The sequence below is a fragment of the Notamacropus eugenii genome, chromosome 1 (genome assembly GCF_028372415.1).
Source record: "Notamacropus eugenii isolate mMacEug1 chromosome 1, mMacEug1.pri_v2, whole genome shotgun sequence".
NCBI lineage: Eukaryota > Metazoa > Chordata > Mammalia > Diprotodontia > Macropodidae > Notamacropus > Notamacropus eugenii.
The window spans coordinates 553,604,854-553,624,481 of record NC_092872.1 but is presented as its reverse complement, the minus strand read 5'-3'; the positions used below and the strand labels follow the sequence as shown (position 1 = coordinate 553,624,481).

The 19,628-nt window shown below is 38.3% G+C and overlaps 1 protein-coding gene and 1 pseudogene across 3 annotated transcripts in view; one reads left to right on the top strand and one right to left on the bottom strand.

Annotated features, from left to right (window-relative positions):
* Positions 1–19,628, top strand: part of RNF144A (ring finger protein 144A) — a 164,767-nt gene that overhangs the window by 11,449 nt on the left and 133,690 nt on the right. For 2 of the 3 annotated variants that reach the window (XM_072634287.1, XM_072634286.1), the window contains exon 2: positions 18,812–18,867. The exons of the other annotated variant lie outside the window; for it this stretch is intronic. The gene's annotated coding sequence lies outside the window, so the exon portion shown is untranslated. The remainder of the gene's footprint in view (positions 1–18,811; positions 18,868–19,628) is intronic. 3 annotated transcript variants of the gene reach the window in all.
* LOC140520383 (large ribosomal subunit protein uL23-like) lies at positions 7,918–8,691 on the bottom strand (annotated as a pseudogene).

The following is a 19,628-nucleotide window of genomic DNA, read 5'->3' as shown; positions in this document are numbered from 1 at the left end:
CTATCAAGAATAGAAATAAGCTGGAATTAGAACCACATGCAACATCCATCCTTTGTTTCTAGTGTTGCCCTATGGGGTCAGACAGAACTAGTCTTCCAGGGACATCCAGCCCTTAGAAAATTTGAAGTCGGCAGAGGTAAGGTCGAGTCAGATTGAAAATATCCAAGAGTTGATGATTTTTCTAAATAAAGATTCCCTTGCAAAAGTGATGATATATTTGCTGAGGCAACCTCTGCTACCCAGTGTAGTTTTTATGATAAATTTGTCTTAAAATTTTGGAATTTGAAAGGAGATTAAAATTCCATCTAGTCCAACTCAAGCAAGAGAATAGACTTAACCCCACACCACAAGGCTGTCTGATTTAGCAGTAGAAGAACCAGAATTAGTTAATATGACCCATGTAATCAATCAGTCTGTAAAGATTTATTAAACTCCTACTGTGTGCCAAACAGAAGAAAAAAAGCAAAAGACAGTCTTTTCCCTCAAGGACCATACCATCTAATGACGATTATATCTTCTCTGTGGGGAATGTTTTCTGTGAATGACTTTTGTATTTCTTTTAGTCTACCTTGCCTTGCCATTTGCACATTTAAAAATAACAAATATCTGATGTTTTTATGTCGAAGAACACCTTTTTGGGGACATTTAAAAGTTTGGTTTGGGGACTGGATGTGCCTTGTGGTGCTTCAGAGCAGACAGAAACAAATAAACATGGGCATAAGTAAGGAAAATAATATTTGAAGCTTCTGCTTTGGGATGCCTGTCCTGGAGTGTGTGTTTTGGAGTGGAATAAATGCTAAACCAATGAAGTGAAATGAGGACTTTCATTAAAACTTTCAGAGCTAGCTAGTTAGAGTTTGGAAAATTCATATTCTTAATATGGGTATGTTCATAATCATCAGGCACTGGCAAGTTAAACATAATCATTTGTGAATGGGAATGAGGTAGTGTTCTGTTTGCTTGGTTTTTGGAGAGCCATGCCTTTGTGGTCTTATAATAATAACTACTACATCTTTGCTTACATATTATTTTATGCTCTACAAAGTTCTTTCCTCACCTAATCAGTCAGGTTGATAGGGTAGATGGGTGGTATTATCTCCACTTTGAAAACTGAGGAGCAGATAAGAGAAATTAAGTGATTGACTCAATTTCACATAGCTAATAAGTACTCAAGCTATCGCTTTTTTTCTAACTACAATTTTATATTCCCTTCTCACACACACAAATAAAACATTTAATGTTCCTAGGAATTGAACCAGGGAGGGTTGTGGTAAAATAAATGAGTAACGGCATGTTGTCCAGTGAATTCAGGTTGAAGCGTTCCTACTTTCCTTCAGATGCATGGAGGCCCTCCAGGTATATGTGTCTTCCTGTTTCGTATATGGACCCCTCCTTGATCCAGTTTCCTTCTCTGTTTCATCTTAGTTCCCCTCATCTCCATTCATTTTCTCCCCTTATTTCCTTTCCTCTTTCTTAGTGTCTTCTGAGTTGAAGACAGTGGCACTGAGGTCACCAGAAAGATTTGGTGACTAGGATAACCAGGCATTAGGACAGGAATGTAGTCATCAGAGGTGAGAACAGATACAAGGTAAGGAATTAGGGAGTTAAAAGAGCATGTTGTTATTGCAAATCAAGAATTTAAGGATGTGGGTAACAAGGGAAGTGGCAACCAGAGATCAAAGATCTGGTCAGTTTTAAGCACACATGGTTGGGGTAGTGACAATCAATCAACCAGCATTTATTAATCCTTGCTGTGTACTTGGCAATATTCTTGCGACATAGTGTGAAACTGAGTCTCTGGCAAAAGCTCTGAGTCTTGACATCTCTATTGTAGGGCAAGAACTGAAGCCATAGGTAGATAAGTGTTTGTATTTTGCTGGAGAGTGATGAGAATGGTAGTAATAGATACCAATAGTCAAGAAGCAAAGATGATGGAATTTGTTCAGTACCTGAATTTTTGTTTTCTCTTATTTTATAGCATATAGAAATTGGGATTCCAAGAAGGGAAGTTATTTATTTGCTCAACGGTTCATCTTTAGTAGTAAGTCATAGCAAAACTATGGAAAGTGAGGTGGTGTAGTGGGTAGAGTATTGGGCTAGGTGTCAGGAAGACTCATCTTTCTGAGTTTAAATGTGGCCTCAGACACTTTCTAACTGTATGACTCTGAGCAAGTCACTTAACCTTGTCTATCTCAGTTTTCTTATCTGTCTGTGTGTGTTCATCCTTTGTTTTAGAAGAAGACCGTGACATCAGAGAAATGATGATATAACTTGCATTTGACTTTGTTTCGAGTGAGAGAGGGCTGTGCAAGGTCACCAGTCTCACTTTCTCCTCCTAAGCCATCTGGATCCAGTGACCAGATGTTCATCAGGATGATTGGAGAAGGCCCAGGATGCAATGGGAAACCTTGGCCCATTCAGGTACTCTTTTAGAGTGAGGTAACCCTTATTCAGTGAATGGGCCTGTTTAGGAAGTAATTAGGGAATGGCTCCTTTAATGAGCAAAAAAAGTTGGAGAAGGAAATGGCAAACCACTTCGGTATCTTTCCCCAGAAAGCCCCAAATGGGCTTTCAGAAATACTGAACCGATTGAACACCACCACCAATAGTAGTAAAAGTGGGATTTGAATCCAGGTCCTCTGACTAAGTGGATTACTTTTTCTACCACATCACAATGATGAAAGAATAGTAAATAAAACTTATGCTGAATGCAGATTATGGGTTTTTAGCTTGTGTTGTTATAAATTTGGTGGACCAGCCTATTTTGTTTTGAAAAATGAAATGCTTCAGGGCAGGAGAGACAAGCATTTAATTTTTCTTTGTATAATACGTAGCTCATTGCCATGTGTGCCCTTGCTTTCTGTCATTCTGTATGTTTTTGACACTAGTTATGAAAAGGAGATTCACAGGCTGATTGTAGGCTCACTGTTCATAGCAAACATTTCAGTCTGAAAACAACTCACAGGCTTTTCTGGAAGCTCAAAATGGGCTGTATTGTTCCACAATCACTTGTTTCCATCTTAAGCTTTCAACATTTAGGGTTTTTGTGGATTCTAGAGATTGAAATCAGAAAGGATGGACTCATGAGGATGACGTGGGGAAAATTGGGTGCTCACTCTGTCACTTAACCCATGCTTTAGCCATTTCTCTTATAAGCTATAAAAAGAGGTCAGGACACTGCTTTAGCACTGAGGAACATAGCTTTTAGAGCCCAAAGGGACCTCTGATGAGCCCTAGTCCAACCTCCTCAATTTACGTATTCAAGCAAATGACTTGTCCAAAGTTACATATTAAACATCTGAGACAGGATTTGAACCTAGATTCTCCCATTCTAGAATAAAAATAGTTGGCATTTAAATAGTGCTGCATACCAGGCACATTATTAAAGGCTTTACAATTATTATCTCATTTGGTTCTCACAACCCTGGAAAGTAGATGGTATTGCTGTAGATGAGGAAACTCAGGGTAAATGACTCATCCAAGGTCACACAGCAAGTATCTGAGGCCAGATTTCAACTCGGGAAGATGAGTCTTCCAGACTCAGCACTTTTATCCACTGAGTCACCTATCTACTCTATATAACGCAAGCTTTTTGAGTGCATTGTACCATGATGCTCTTGGTGGCCCCCACAGTGGTCTCCACATAGTAGATTATCAAATAGTTATTGAACGAATGAGTGAAATTCTAGTTGAGGAAAAAAATCACTAATAATTAAAACTTCCCTAGAGGAGTGTGGGCTTTCTTCGGAGACTGTGAACCCCCTAGCACTGGGGATCATCATCCCGGGGCTGGTTGACTCACTTATCAGGGGTGTTGTAGAGGTAGTTCCTGCTCTGCTGTGGGTTGGGCTTAGGTAGAATCTAAGAACCTATCCACTTCTGACAAATTCCATGGTAAGTGTAAAGGAGCTGAACCTTTACTATCTGATCTTTATTATAAAGCCCCCAATGTTCAGTGCATGTTGCTTGGTTATTAAGATCTAGTTCCTTCCCTCATAGAGCTTCTAGAGGAGACGTGGCATATGTACAAATAACTACAGCGTGAAGCATAATTTTAGTCATTAAGCATTTTATTAAGCACCTCCTGTGTTCCAGGCACCTTACTGAGTGTTGGGAATATGTCTTTGAGCTCACAATCAAATAGTTCAGACTAGGCATATTTAAAGGCTTTTATGTTTCTAAAATTATGTGATCCTCTAAATCCTCTAAATGGTCTGTTTCCACTAACTTTCTCCTGGGATCTGGGCATTTCCTCAGTGCTTACAGTGTGCTAGGTGCTGTGCTGGAGGCTGGGAACATAAATCCAAACGAAAAGAAAGAGTGCCTGGCTACAGGGAGCTTACATGCTAACAAGGGAAGACCAGACACAAAAGGAAAATGGAGGGGAGTTACAAGAAATGAAAATAAATTACTTAGGGGCTATTGTAGAAAAAAGTTAGAAATGATTCCTAGAGAGGAATGAAGAGGTGAATGCCCTGATGATTATCTTTCCTAGGAGAAACCAGCAAATCAGAGGGAAAGCTCAGAGGGGTGGAGGGTATTTCCAATGTGTGACTGGAGCTCTAGTCAGTCTCTTAGGTGAAGAGATTTCCAAGGCACATAGAGAAAGACAGGGAAGAAAGTCTGGAGTATATTCCACATGGAGTGGAATGAATTCATCATTTAACTGGGTCTCCAGGCCAGAGCCTTGCCAGTGTTGCTTTTTGTTAGTTTGTTTTTTATGGGGGAGGGGAAGGGAGGAGCGTTGGCAAGGGTAGGGTTGGCTCTTAGAGCTAAGAATGGTTTTTACATTGTAAAATAAAGTTTATATTTAAATGTGTAGAAGCAAAAACAAAAACCCAAAACACCAAATCCTCACATTTTGCCCAAGGGCAATAGTTTTACTTGCAATAATAAAATTCTCCTGGACTAGGGTAATTTTTTGCATTTCATTTGTATCCCTAGTGTTTAGCACAGGGCCTGGCTCATAGTTAAGCACTTAAAAATTCTTGTTGATTGATTAATTTGTCCTGGTGTAGAGTTGACCCTGGGCTCTTGACTTGTATGAAAGAAAGCACTGGTAGGTCTTGCTGAATCTTTGGAAAGGTTCCCAGTGTTCCCTCAGCACTGGACTCTCGTGAGTGGTCTGAGAACCATGTTTGAAATGGCTTATCTCTCCAAACCTGGCTTATCTCCTCAAACCTGGCCATCAGGCAGGATGCCAAAAACTGGGGCATCCAGAACCTGTGATCTGCATAGGTGGAGGAAGCATCCATTTCAGAAGGAAGCACAGATTCCTGAAATTAAGTAAGTAATAATAGTCATTTAAATCATCTATCCTGGGTGTTCTTGCCCCACCAGTCCTGCACAGAAGCTTTGATATTCACCTGCCTTCCTTTAGCTGTTTGAATGTTGTAAATGCAATCTACCCCTAGGCCCTGAGAGGAAGAGTTTATCTGGGTCAGTACTGCGTATAATAATTACTTTACTATTTGACCCTAGGTTTGGCATTTAAAACTACTCCTGTTTCAGGAGAAATGAAGCCAGAAGGCTTTATCAGAGTAGCCTTGCTGTTCATTACTAGTCTAGAAAGTAAGGCAAATGAACAGGTATAGAATAGGGGAAGAGGCATCTGGAGAAAATTAGCTGATTTTGGAGAATAAGATTTCCACACGTTTGCGGGCCTTCTTTTTCCATTTATTTCTCTCCTCTTACTCTCCTCCAGAGAACCTACTTGCTTCATGGTTTTACTATAACAATATTCAAGGACTTATTGATGAGTACTGCTGCCAGTCTTATTAAAAAGCAGATTCATTTTAATGACTTGCTTATTATACGCTTGGAGCATAGTCCCATGTTAAAAAATGAAAACCAATGGGCCCTGAGTAGCATTTTCAATCATTTTGTTTAGGACAAGGATACAGTGGAGGATATTTGGGTGAAGGTCAAAGGAGAGAAAGACAGCAGTGATTTGTGATTTTGTCATTGGCTTATACTTCAGAACACTTGGACAGAAAGAGGATACGGATGAATCTGGGAATGAATCAAAGCTTGGCACAGAGGCATTGCTATAGCAGGGGGATTTCAAATAAGCAGATAAATACTAGTGCTCTCTTTCTGACACAAGCAGAACTATTAATAACTTTTTGACTTGCCATAGTGATAACTTCTTCCTTCCATAGGTGGCAGATATAACTCATAAGGGAAAGTTATATCCAGTTTCTGATTCTCTGTCACAGCATAACTGATAGCTGTAGTGGAAATGATGGGGACTGTGACCTCTCCATCCTAGGGTTTGGCAGCCAAAAATATAAGCATTTATTTAGTGCCCACTATGCCAGGTACTCTGCTAGGGCTGGGAATATATAGAAGGGCAGATGACAGATGCTGACCTCAAAAAGCTCACAGTTCAGTGGAGGAGACAGCAAGCAAACCCATATATCCAGCCAAGCTGTTTATAGTATAAATAGGAAATAATTAATGGAAGGAAGGCTTTTTGTAGAAGGTGAGATTTTAGTTGGGACTTTAGGGAAGCTAGAAGGATGAGGAAGGAGACTATTTTAGTGTGTGTGTGTGTGTGTGTGTGTAGACCAAATTTCAAAAGAAAAGATAAGTAGGGGCCTCTGGCCTAAAACACTCCAAAAGAAGTCAGCCCAGGAAGAACAGGTGCTTTCAAAACTTCTGAAGACTTAAAGAGAAACAGTTCCAAAAGAAGGAAAGATGGCATTGGCAGACGATATTAATGTGGATACACAAGGAACTTACCAACCAGCTTCAGTTTAAAAACAAAATGTACAGCAAGGGCAAGTAACTGAAGACTAGTATGAGAACATAGGACAGTCTTGTAAAAATGATGTCAGGAATTCTAAAGCTTAGGCTGATCAAGGAAGGTAAGGACAAAGAAAAGCTATGCTGGGAGAAAAAGGATCGAAGAAGGAGTACTCTTTTGTTTGGTGTGTAGAGGATAGTGGTAATTGACAACTGAAAGAAAATAGTTTTTCTACTCTTACTTGGTTTCTATTTTCTCTGCAAAGGAAAATGATATTTATGCAGTAAACAACAAAAATGGCTTAACAGAGCAGATCCCAAAGATAAGTTGAGGGACAATAAGAGAACACCTCACTGCAGTTGATAAATTAAGTCATCTGGTTCATATGAACTGCATTCCTGGGTGAAGAAATTACTGGGACATGTGATTACTGAGCCATTGTCAATGACATTTGAAGATTATGTAAATCAAAAGAGGTACCATGAGATTGGAGAAGGTCGAATGTTCCTGCAATTTTCAAAAAAAAAGTGAGAAAAAGTGAAGAGAATGGAGTCTGCAGACTATATAGGGACCTTCACTTCAGTTTCTGAGAAAATTCTAGTATGGATCATTAAAGATATGATTGATGAAAATCAAGAATGAGGAGCAGTGATTACAAAGAGTCAATATATTAGGGCATGTCAAACTAACTCCATTTCCTTTATTGACAGTATTACTAAATTAGTTGATGAGACCAGAGTTGTGACTGTAGTATACCTAGATTTTGCCAGAGCTTTTGACAATATCCCATACTACTGTGGTGGAAGAGATGAAGAAATATGTATCAGATAGTAACAGAATCAGATGGATATAGAACTGGTTGGATGGCTTGATGCAAAGAACAGTTGTTAATATTTCAGTGTCAACATAGCAGGATGTCTCCATTGAAGTGCTACAGGGATCTGTGCTTGGTCTTTAGCTCCTTAATATTTATAAAGGCAGAGATGACATACTTATCAAACCAGAAGATTACAAAAAGCTAGGAGGGGAAGCTAACACAGAGGTGAAAGAGAGATGATCCAAGAAGATCTCTATAGGTTAGGTAGGGTGGGGAACCTGCAGCCTGAAGGCCATATGTGTCCCTCTAGGTCCTCAAGTGTGACTCTTTGACTGAAACCAAACTTCACAGAACAAATCCCGTTAATGAAGGAATTTGTTCTGTAAAATTTGGACTAAGTTAAAAGGTTGCACCCAAAGACCTAGAAGGCCACAAGTGGCCTTGAGGCCTACAGGTTCCCTACCCCTATGTTAGACCATTGGACTGACTCTTAAGAAGATGCAATTCAAAAGGAGTAAATGTAGAGTTTTATATTTGTCTACAAAACAAAACACAACTTCTAAAGTATAAGACTGGGGAAACACGATTAGCATTTCTTCTGAAAAATATCTTTTTTTTATTCTGGGAAAACTTTTTATTGTAGGTGCAGTGAGACAGCTGGACACAGTTTAGATGATTCCAATTTTGTTGGCAACATCCAAAGCATCATAGTCTGGAGCAAGTCGGACATAAGCTTTCTTCTCTCCATCAGGCCAGATCAGTGTGTTGACCTTGGCCACATCAATGTCATACAGCTTCTTTACTGCCTGCTTGATCTGATGCTTGTTGGCCTTGATGTCCACAATGAAAACTAGAGTGTTGTTGTCCTCAGTCTTCTTCATAGCAGACTCAGTGGTCAATGGAAACTTAATGATGGCATATTGATCAAGCTTGTTTCTCCGAGGGGCACTTTTCCGAGGGTATTTGGGCTGCCTTCTTAGTCTTAGTGTCTTGGGTGGGGGAATGTTCAGATCTTCTTTTTGTGGCTATGGACACCCTTCAACACCGCCTTCTTGGCTTTCAAGGCCTTGGACTTGGCTTCTGTCTTGGGGGGGACAACAGCTTCCTTCTTTGCCTTTGGCTCCATCTTGGGGGAAAGGGTGAAAAATATCTCAGTGGACTCTAAGCTCAATATGATTAGCAATGCCATCTTGGGATATATTAAGAGGGGTTTGTCTTCTGGAAGTAGGGAGGTAATTCCTTCATCAGACCTCATCTATTCACTTTTTATGTGAATTCACTTTTATGAAGTGTCCTGATAAAGGTTATTGAGGGACCATGAACGCATAACAAAGCTTTTGAAGCCATTAGGCATGTTTAGTCTGGAGAAGAGAAGATTCAGGGGAGACATAATCAACTGTTTTCAAATATTTGAAGGTCTGTCATCCGGAGGAGATGTTAGACTCCTGTGATTCTGTGAAATCTTCCATTTTTCCTCTTCAAATCACTTATCTTACACACAGCCACTGTATTAATTTTTCTAAGCACTGCCCTAATGATCTTACTCTAGGAAGTCATCTCTGAAATTGGAAAGTGACAAGTTCTGTAGATTATAGTCAAGCTCTATATATTTATATCATAAACATCTTCAAGGAAAGAATTGGCAAGTGCAGCTAATAACACCCCTAAATCAAAATAGATTATATTGTAACAGGAAAATACTTGTTATTAATTAAAATACTATGTTATTAATATGGAAGGGAGCTCTCAGTATACAGACCATTGACTCATCAGAGGTAAGATCAAAAGAAGTAAAACACAAGAAGACAAATAATAATGAGAAAAAAGATATGGTATATAATTGAGCCAACTTAATTCTGGACTTTTCAAATGAATAATTAAATTTGCTTAGTGAAATATTTTTGCTATTGTTATTTGGTATATATTGTATCTTCCTAAGGAAGTTATTCTCCTTTTTAAGATGATTTTACAGTTTTCCAGATAGTATTTTTAACCTGAGGAGAAGAAATATTTATTAGAATTGTGAGGATACTTTAAACCTGACTTAAGTGATACCTTTTCCCTGATTTCCAAGTCTGAGGACCTCTCCTAAGTTGACTTGTATTTCAGAGTATTTTGTACAAGTTTCCTCATCTGTAAGTTGAAGGAATTGAATTAGTCTCTGAACTTCAGTCCAGCTCTATATCTCTGAACCTATGATAGCTTAAAACTATTTAAACAAGATTTACATCGCAGTAGAGATCAGAGAAGGTGACCACTAAGAGCCCTTCAAATTTGGAGATTCTCTGATTCTAGAAAATATGAGAATTTTTTCTAAAATCAAGGCCAGCTGAGGATTTAGCAGATTTGTATCCTAATGGGAGAATTCTTTTTTTAAAGTTACTTAGGATATATATTAGTATATCTATATATAGCATATATATAAATATAGCATAAAGCATATATATATGCTTTAAGACAGTGAACCCAGTATAAGTATCTGTGTTGAGGAGATGATAGTTGGCAGCTATTTTCTCTTTTTTTTTTGTCTACCATTTTCCCACCCCAACCCCTCCTGCCCCTGGACTGCCAAATGTGTTAAGAAAGACTACCAGGCAAACTTCTGTGGGGATGTCTTTATGGTATGCAATCTCAATGTGCAATGAAACTATTAGCATACAACCTCATAAACAGTGAAAGGCTTTATTGGAGCTGGACAAGAAATCTATTCATATTCAACTTAGCCAGACTTCCCCAGGGTGGCTTATGAGGAAAGTGCTTTTGTAAACTGTAAAGCTTTATAAAAATAGGAGTTACAGTGAAGAATAAATAATAAAATAATAAAAGCTCTTCCTGGTTTATAGTAATTATACACACACACACACACACACACACACACACACATATATAATAACTATAATTATTATTTTAATTAATAAGATTCCCCCAAAAGAAGTATGTTCTTAGATACTCAGGGTGACAGTAACTTGAGCATAATTCTCTGTTTGCAGATTTAGTGGCAAATTCTTTCCTTTTCCCCTTAAGGCAAAGGGGCAGGCTGGCTCAATGGAAAAGGCATTGAATCTACTGTCAGAGAACCTTGGTGTAAATCGTAGCTCTGCTACTTAATACATATGTGACTTTGTGCAAGTCATTTAACTTCTGTAAACCTCAGTTTCTTCCTGTAGAATGGATGGATTGGACTAGATCACTGATGAGGTCCTTTCTAGGATTAAATCTATCATTTTAATCAATTATGGTGAAGGGGAGAGATGATAGAGAAGAACTAAAAGGGACTTTGAAGATCATCAGTGTAGACAGAGATGAGGAATCTTAGACCTGGAAGTATTTAGATTGGTCTAAGATTACACAGGTAGTAAGTAGTACAAACAGGTTTTAGAAACCAGATTTTCTGATAGACAAGTCCACAGATTTTTCTTCAGTGTCATCTCTATTGTGGACATATTTCCTCTTTTTCTTCAGCTGAAGGTTTTGCTGTGGGGGCCATTCTCAAAAAGAGAATCTCACATGATGAGGTATCTCTTTGTATAGGGAGGTGGGTGAGAACATCATCCATATACTAACTAGATTAGTGGTTTTACAGCACAAAAAGGGTATTCTGGAGTATATGAGTGTTGAAGTAGAGGTGAGTATTGATAAAGGACTTCTCAAGGAGTTTAGCCACAAAAGGGAGGAGAGATATAGGATGATATCTAGACAGGGCTGGAAAGATCATGTGAGAGTTTGTTGAGGGTGGGGAATTCAAGCATGCATGTATGCGTGTATGCATGTATGTGTATATTATACATAGAGAAGAGGAGAGAAGAGAATAAGCCAGTAGATAGGGAGAGATTAAATATTAATGAGAGATTCGGGATGAAAGAGGGATGTAATATTCTAGAACTCAATGGGAAGTCTTACTTATTCAGCTAGAGATGTTTGCTTTGGCAAGGAGAAAGACCGCCTCATCACGTGAAATTGGTGAAGGAGGAGACAGTGGCAGAAAGGAACCAGGTGATTTGAGGTGAAGAATAGGGGAGAAGAGGGAGCTTTTTTTGTGAACAGCCTCATTTTTTTTGTAGTGAAATATAAAACAAGGCTCTCTGCTTTGAGGGGAGCAAGATGGATAACTGTGGGAGACTTGAGAAGGGCTGAGAAGATTTGGGAAAGCCACTGTGGTGAGATGTGAATTGATTAGGGAGGCATAAAAGGACTGCCCAGCCACAGTGTGGACCCAATCATCATGGTTTTATGATTTTTCCCAACTATATTCCACAGTACAGGTATAAGAGCAAAGGCAATAAACAGATGTTGACAGTAATCTAAGACTGGTCAAGAACTTCTAAAGGATAAAGGTTAGAGCTAGAAAGAAACTGGAAAGACCATCTAATCTAAAGTTGTTTTTCTACAGGTGAGATAACTGAGGACCAGACAAGTTGAGTGATAAGAAAGTCATATAAGTAATACATGGCAGAGATCAAATTCAAATCCAGGTTATCTGACCCAAAATCCAGTTTGCTTTTCCTCTAATACCTATTACTCATATAATGAGATACTCTTAATATTTTTGTTGTTTTATTGTTGGGGTCATTTCAGTCATGTCCAACTCTCATGAGCCGATTATGGGGTTTTCTTGGCGAAGATACTGGAGTGGTTTGCCATTTTCTTGGCTTATTTCTACAAATGAAGAACTGAGGCAAACAGGGTTAAATGATTTTCCCAGGGTCACATAGTTAACAAGTGTCTGAGGCCAAATTTGAGCTCATGAAGATGAGCCACAGTTGAATATGCTGTACCTTGACCTTAACATAATGTCATCTTGGTCCTCTTTGAGCATGAAGGACAATCAACCATGACTCATATAATCTGGGACACATCACTAAATATCTCTGGACTTCTGATTCCTCATTTACAGATTGAGAATATTGAACTAGATGAACTCTTAATTATATCTCTGATTGGAAAGGGCTGTGATTTAATCTGTGTGGGTATTCCAACCACCAATGAAAACTGAAGCTTCTTACATTTTTTAGGGGAGAAGTTCATAATATGATGTCATTAAACTAATTCCTTGTAAAAAAATTCAATAAAATTGTTTTTGGGGTAACTCTTAAAAACATTATTCTGAAAAGGGGTCCATAGGCTTTACCAGACTACCAAAGGGGCACATGAGTCCCTCAAAAATGGTTGTACGTGGCAGCCATGAGAAAATATCAGATAGTCAGCCTCTTGGTGATGAACTTGTCCTTCACACAGTCTGGTCTTTAGATCTCAGATATAATCCATTGTGCAAGTACATACTTAAAGTCTTTTGGCTGGCTTTCCCTCCCCAAGGCCATTGTAAGCTCTTTGAGGTAAGGGGCTGTTTTTTGCCTTTCTTTGCATATTCAGCACTTATCCCAGGGTCTGGCACAGTATACCGCAAATGTTTGTTGACTTGATTTGATCAGAGCACTTAGGGACACCTTCATGTTAAGATGAAGCATCACTGGAGGGGGACTTTTGTGAAGGGTAGGTTATGCAAATGATGCAGATTGCAGCTCATCCTTACTTGCCCATCTTGTATAACTCCATAAGTACTGACACATCTGGCCCTCCCAAGTTTCTAGACCTCTTCCTTGATTTCTCCTAAAATCATGAGACTTTCTACCTTTGCATTGTGATAGGCCCATTTTCTTTTCTTAATACATTTCTCTTATGACATAATTTATTCTGAGTCTTCAAAGCTCTTCATAGTTCATTCTTGCTCTTCAGAATTCCTCCACATGATACAACCTGCTGATTCCTGCTATGTGCCTCTGCCTTTTCTTTTGTGTTATAAAAATGCCTCTAAATGTTTTCTTATCAATTAAGAGAACAAGAGAGTTTTTTTGATGAGAAGAGGAAGCTGTGCATTTTCTATAGGGTAATGAGGATGGGAACCTTCTTCTGGAGTTTAGCTGGGAAAGGAGATTAGTATATTGAGTCACTGACACAAATGTTAAATTTTACCAGTTTCATTTCTTACTCATTTTTCAAGTCCTGGTCAAGCACTACAGGACAGGGGGATAAAAGATTGAACTTTTTAAAAGTTATATAATACCTTGGCAGAGGGAGGGTGGCAAAGATACTTAAAGAATAATTCAGGAACTCACTAACTAAAGAAATGTATGAACTGACTCCCCAGGATATGTATTGTGTCAATCCAGTTTTTAGACAATTTTATTTCTCTTTCTTTCCCAAATTTAAAATGTGTGGGATGGTATTAGCTGCATGTTGGTAGCTACATAAAATTTATAGGATGAAAAAATTTTTCTTTTATTCTGTGAAAACTAGAAATGGGGTTGATGGACAGGGGAATTTACACTTGCTGATCTGCGTGTAAGGTTCCAAGAATTACACTGGATGTCAAAGCAGATATTCAGAGGGTAGGAGCTGCAATTATTATTTGGAAGTGGAGGGGAGAGGGTTAGTGAAAGGAGATAAATATGGAAAAATTTTAGCATTGATACCATGAACTAAACATTCCCACCAGTAGAGCCAAGGGTCACTGCTTCTATATAGGACTTATGTAGTAGTGAAATCACAGCTGTGGGTGAGATGACTCATAGTAATGGGCTATGGAGGGAAATACATTTAACAGTAACACATTTCATAGAATTTCATGTATCCTTGTGATTCTCTTATATCAACCTATGAAGTAAATAGTGTAAGAAATGTCATTTTCTAGTTGAAGAAGCTGATATTCACAATGGTTAAATAACCAAGTTGGTTGCAAGGTCTTACAACCAGTAAGGATCCAAGCCAGTATTCAAACGCACATCTGACTGTAAGGCTAGTGGGGTTTTTTGTTTGTTTGTTTGTTTCCCCTACCACATAGCCTCTTCAATAACTACTATGCTTTAAAACAATGTTGCCCAGTACAGATTTTAGAGTATTTACTTCAACAGTATTATTGATGTTTAATTCTCGGGGTTTTAAAAAATTTCTGTGCCATTCTCATACACATTTTAAACATTGACCTGATTATTTTACTTTTCCTCTGAATTTGCTTAAATATTTCTTCTTACACATGGAGCTGTAGGTGGAAAGGTAAAATGTAGTCCTACTCTGAGCTATTGTAATATGAAAATCTAATGGAATCCAATTAATGACGATTTGTAATTTCCATTTTTTCATTGGGGTGCTTGTAGGACTCTATAGATTATTGATGATTTCCAAATTTACTTATTTGTTAAGCCTATCAGAGATAGAATTTAATAGGACAGTTGTTGGGACTGGAAGCTCAATTCCGTGTGGATGGTCTCGGGCGGGTAAAAGTGGGACTTCTAAATCTTAGAGTCTTACGAGGCCCTCCATGAACAGCGGGGGTTCGAGAAGGTCAGACTGAGCTAGCTCGGCTAGCTCGGGTATTTCCGCCTCTCCCCCGGAGATACCTGATGGGTGAAGTCTCCCTGCCCTCGAGGTCGTCCCGGATTGGAGCACACCTAGTTACCTAACAGCATGGTATTGAGATGCAAACTGTGTGGCTGAAGATTAAGTAGGATTGAGGAAGCCAGAAAGCTCTCTCTTAGCACGTGTGGAGCCAAAGAGAAAAGTAGGGCTCCGCTTCTTTTCTTTCCTCTCTCCCCTCCCCCTCTCTCCCCGCTTGTACTTCTACTTCCAATCCCTTAAGCTTAGCCTCCTTAGGAAATCTCCCCCTCTTCCTCCTAAGGAAGACCCCCCTGCATTTGTAACCCGGACCCTGAAATAAAGCTCAACCCCTGTTTGACTCTGGAACGTCCTTTCTCTCATACGTTTATCCGGTTTGGCCAACCGAAGACCTGGGACAGGTAAGAAAGACTCGGGTAGCCCAATACAGGCCTCTAGGCTTGGCAGACAGTAATCAAATTACCTATTATATGCATAGTTTGCTAAACCATGTAGGAAATAGAGTTAAACCGGGCACAATTCTTTTAACTTTCGTTCTCACCATTTAGTAGAGATGAGATATATACACACATATTTTATAATGAATATTTTGTACTACAAAATGCAATACAGTAAAGAGGTGCTTGGTGGTACAGTGGGTAGGGTACTGGGTCTGGAGCCAGGAAAATCTGAGTTCAACTATGGCCTCAGACGCTTACTAGCAACATGTCCCGAGTAAGTCACTTAACATCTATTTGCCTTAATCCGCCAGAGAAAGAAATGGCAATCCACTCCAATATCTTTGCCAAGAAAATCCCATGAATGGTATGGTTGATAGGGTCATGAAGTATCAAACAGCTGAATCGACTGAACAATAAGTGCATGAAAAAGATGCCATATGATATAGTTGGAGGAATAGCATGACAAGAACTTGAAACGAGATTATGGAGATACTTCTCTGAAATTAGGTAAAATTAGATTTTATTCAGTAGTAATTGGGAATAATTTGGCTTGGAAGAAAAGAACATTTTGAATTTGTAATGACTCGGAGGGTCTGGATTTAAATCTCAGCTCTGTTCCTCTGTGGCAAACATAATTGTGAGTTTTTGTTACTTTAGGCAGGTCACTCAATCTTCTCTGGGCCTCACTTTCCCTAATGGCAAAATTAGGGAACTAAATGACCTGCAAGGTCTCTGGCATTACTATTCCTAATAGGGACCAGTGGATTTTGAAAGGTTAAGCACCATGACCAGTTCTATACATGAGGAATATTAATTTGTTAGTTGCATGAGGGATGGAGAGAAATGTGAAGTGAGAAAACTGGTTAGTGCAGTAAAAGACAATGTGGACCTGAATTCTGGTGTAGCACATTTGGAGAGGAGATAATGGGTAAAGGACATACTGAAGAAATTGAATTGATAATAGTTGATTGGATATATAGGAGGTTGACTACAGAGAGAATCATAGAATTTTAGAACTAGAAGAGATCATAAAGATCCAATCCAACCCCCTGATTAGACAGAAAGAACAGTTAAAGACAACTCTTAAGGTTTTGAGCTCAAGGCACTGGTAGGATAGTGGTGCTGTTAAAAGATACAGAAACAGGATATGTAACTTAGGCCCCATTTAGATACTTGTCACATCTAGAATGAAGTCAGTGATGGTCAAGAATTACTTTTCAGTTCTATGCTCAGCATCTTAGAAAGGATATTGTAAACCAGAGCATGGGCAGAGGAAAGTGACCAACAGAAACCAGTAGTTGGTCATTCTTGTTCCTTGGGCAATCTGAGTGGCCTGGAAGTTGCCACTAGGGGAGGCTGTCATGAGGAGCAGGGAATGGTCAGACTAGAAAGGAATTCACCTGGGATGTGGGAGTACTTATTGATGCCACCTCTAGTGTATGCTCTGGTTTTCATCTTCATTGTACCATGGTTGGCCTTATTGTGAGCCATTGTAGTCATGTCAGGGAAAGAGTAATCCACCTCCCAGACAATTTAGCTAGTATCCTGGCACAGCTAAGAACCACCAAAGCTCCAACTCCTGGGAGGAAGGTGGTGGCAGCGTAGATGAAGGGCATCGTAATGGATGAGTGTGGCAGAAGTTATGTTCCTTTACCCTGGGATGCAGTGAGTTTGTGTAGAAGCAATAGTGGGCTACCCGGCCCTCTAGTAGTGACTTACTGTGTTTTAGTGTGGAGACTTAGTTTTGAGTGAGGAACTTGGGGTAATTAATTGCATTGTAGGTGCAGAGGCTATGTATGATCTGTGCTGGTGGAAGATTTTAAACATGTCTGCCTTCCTCCCTCCCTTCCTCCCTTCCTTCCTTCCTTCCTTCCTTCCTTCCTTCCTTCCTTCCTTCCTTCCTTCCTTCCTTCCTTCCTTCCTTTCTCCCTTCCTTCCTTCCTTCCTTCCTTCCTTCCTTCCTTCCTTCCTTCCTTCCTTCCTTCCTTCCTTCCTTCCTTCCTTCCTTCCTTCCTTCCCTCCTTCCCTCCCTCTAGTATCACTACTCATTTAACTTTTAGTCCACACAAAAATTGATGATCTTTTTTTAAATAAATGAGTATAATTAAGATAAATGAAGTTGGTGACTTTTTCAGGAACTATATGTCTTATTCTTCAACTTGTATATTAAGTCTCTTCCAAATGGTAGGGAGGATGATTCATCACCAGTCATCTGAAGTCATGATTCATCATTGTATTTATAAGACTTTTGAAGTGTTTTAAAATTGTTTTCTTTTGCATCACTGTTATTTCAAAAGTTGTCCTGATTCTGCTTACTTGATTTCGTATCATTTCACAAAAATATCCCAAGGTTTCTCCAGATTTGTTTATTTAAGCATTAGTTATGCCATAGTGATATTTTATTAAATTATATGCCATAATTTGTTCATCCGTTCTTCAACTGGGGGTTTTCCACTTTGTTTCTAGTTCTTTTCTATAATTAAAAAAGCAGCTACAAATATTTTAGTCAGCTAAAAGATACATTGCAGAGGTATCAGACTTTATTTCAGGAACCAGAATACATTGTAATTGGGAAATGTTTAACACAATAAATAAAAATATAGCACAACATAGATAATGTTAATATATGGTTTTCTAAGTTAATCATGTGGCTTCAGGGATCATTTCTCTTTTAGTTTGACACTATGCTGGTTTAGTGGATTGAGTGCTGAACTTGGAATCAGGATAATTTGAGTTTTTGAATCCTGTCACAGACGCTTGCCAAAAGTGTGACTTTGGACAAATTGCTTAATATCTATTGGTCTCATTTTCATCATCTGTAAATATAATAATAGCACCTACCTTACAGAGTTGTAGTGAGGATCAAGACTTTGTATACCTTAAAGTGCTATATAAATGCTGTCATCATCATCATCATCAACATCCTCATCATCATCGTCATCATCATCCTTTCTATGATCTCTTTGTCATGTACGCTTACTCTTAGTTTCTAGTAGTACTTTAACTCCATCAAAGGTTATATATTGTTTCATGACTTTGGGAAGAGAGTTCCAAATTACTTTTCAGAATGGTTAGACTTGTCATTTACCTTTTTGTTATCTTTGCCAATCTGATATGTAGGATGCTATTTTAATTTTAATTGATCTTTTAATTAGTTATTTGGAATATTTTCTATGGTTTCTGATAGCTTCTGTTTTTAAGTGGAAAAGTCCATTTATATTCTGTGCCCATTTATCTATTGAGCGATATCTCTGTTCTAATGCATTTGTACCCATTCCTGTATATCTTAGCTATCAGATATTTATCAGAGAATTTTACTGCAAAGATTCCCTCCCCTCCAGTGTTTCTCCTTTAACTAAAATTTATTTTAAAAGCTTTTATATTTATGTAATTAGAATTATTGATTTTGTCTTTTAGGATCATCTTTGTCATTGTTTGTTCAAGGACTCTTCCCCTATCCATAGTTGTGAAAGGTATCTCCTTCTTTTCTCTAATTTATTTATAATATTGCCTTTAATGACCATGTATCTGTTTGGACTTTATTGTAGTATATGGTGTGAGATATTAGCATAGACCTATATCCTGCCAGATTATTTTTCAGTTTTCCCAGCAATTTTTAAAAACTTTAATTTTATCGCATAGGGAGTCCTTTCCCTGGTAGCTGATATGCTTGGATTCATAGAATACGTTGCTACTGTGGTTGAGTATTTCTGGATCTTGTTTGCTCAGTATACTCCACTGGTTAACTTTCAATTTTTCAATAGGTACCAAATAACTATAATAGTTATTGCTTTTTAGTATAATTTGATAACAGGTACCACTAAACTCCTTTCATTCCTACTTTTCTTTTTCTCATTATTTCTCTTGAGGTTCTTGACCATATTTTATTACACTAGATGGATTTTGTTACAGAATTTTATCTTTTTTCTATAAAAGTAAGTCATTATAAGTTTGACTGATAGGACAATATATCTCTAAGTTAAGTAATATTATCATTTTTATTATATTGTCATAGCTCAACCATGAGCAATTAATGTCTCTTCAATCATTTAAGGCTTTTTTTTATTTCTGTAAAGAGTATTTTGCAATTGAATTAATATAATTCCTGAGATTGTTTTAGTAGATTGACTCCCAAATATTAGCTATATTTTCTAGTTATTTTGAGTGTAATTGTTTTTTTTTTAAAATCTCTTCCTTTGCTGGGTTTTATTGGCAGTATATAGAAGGGCTAATG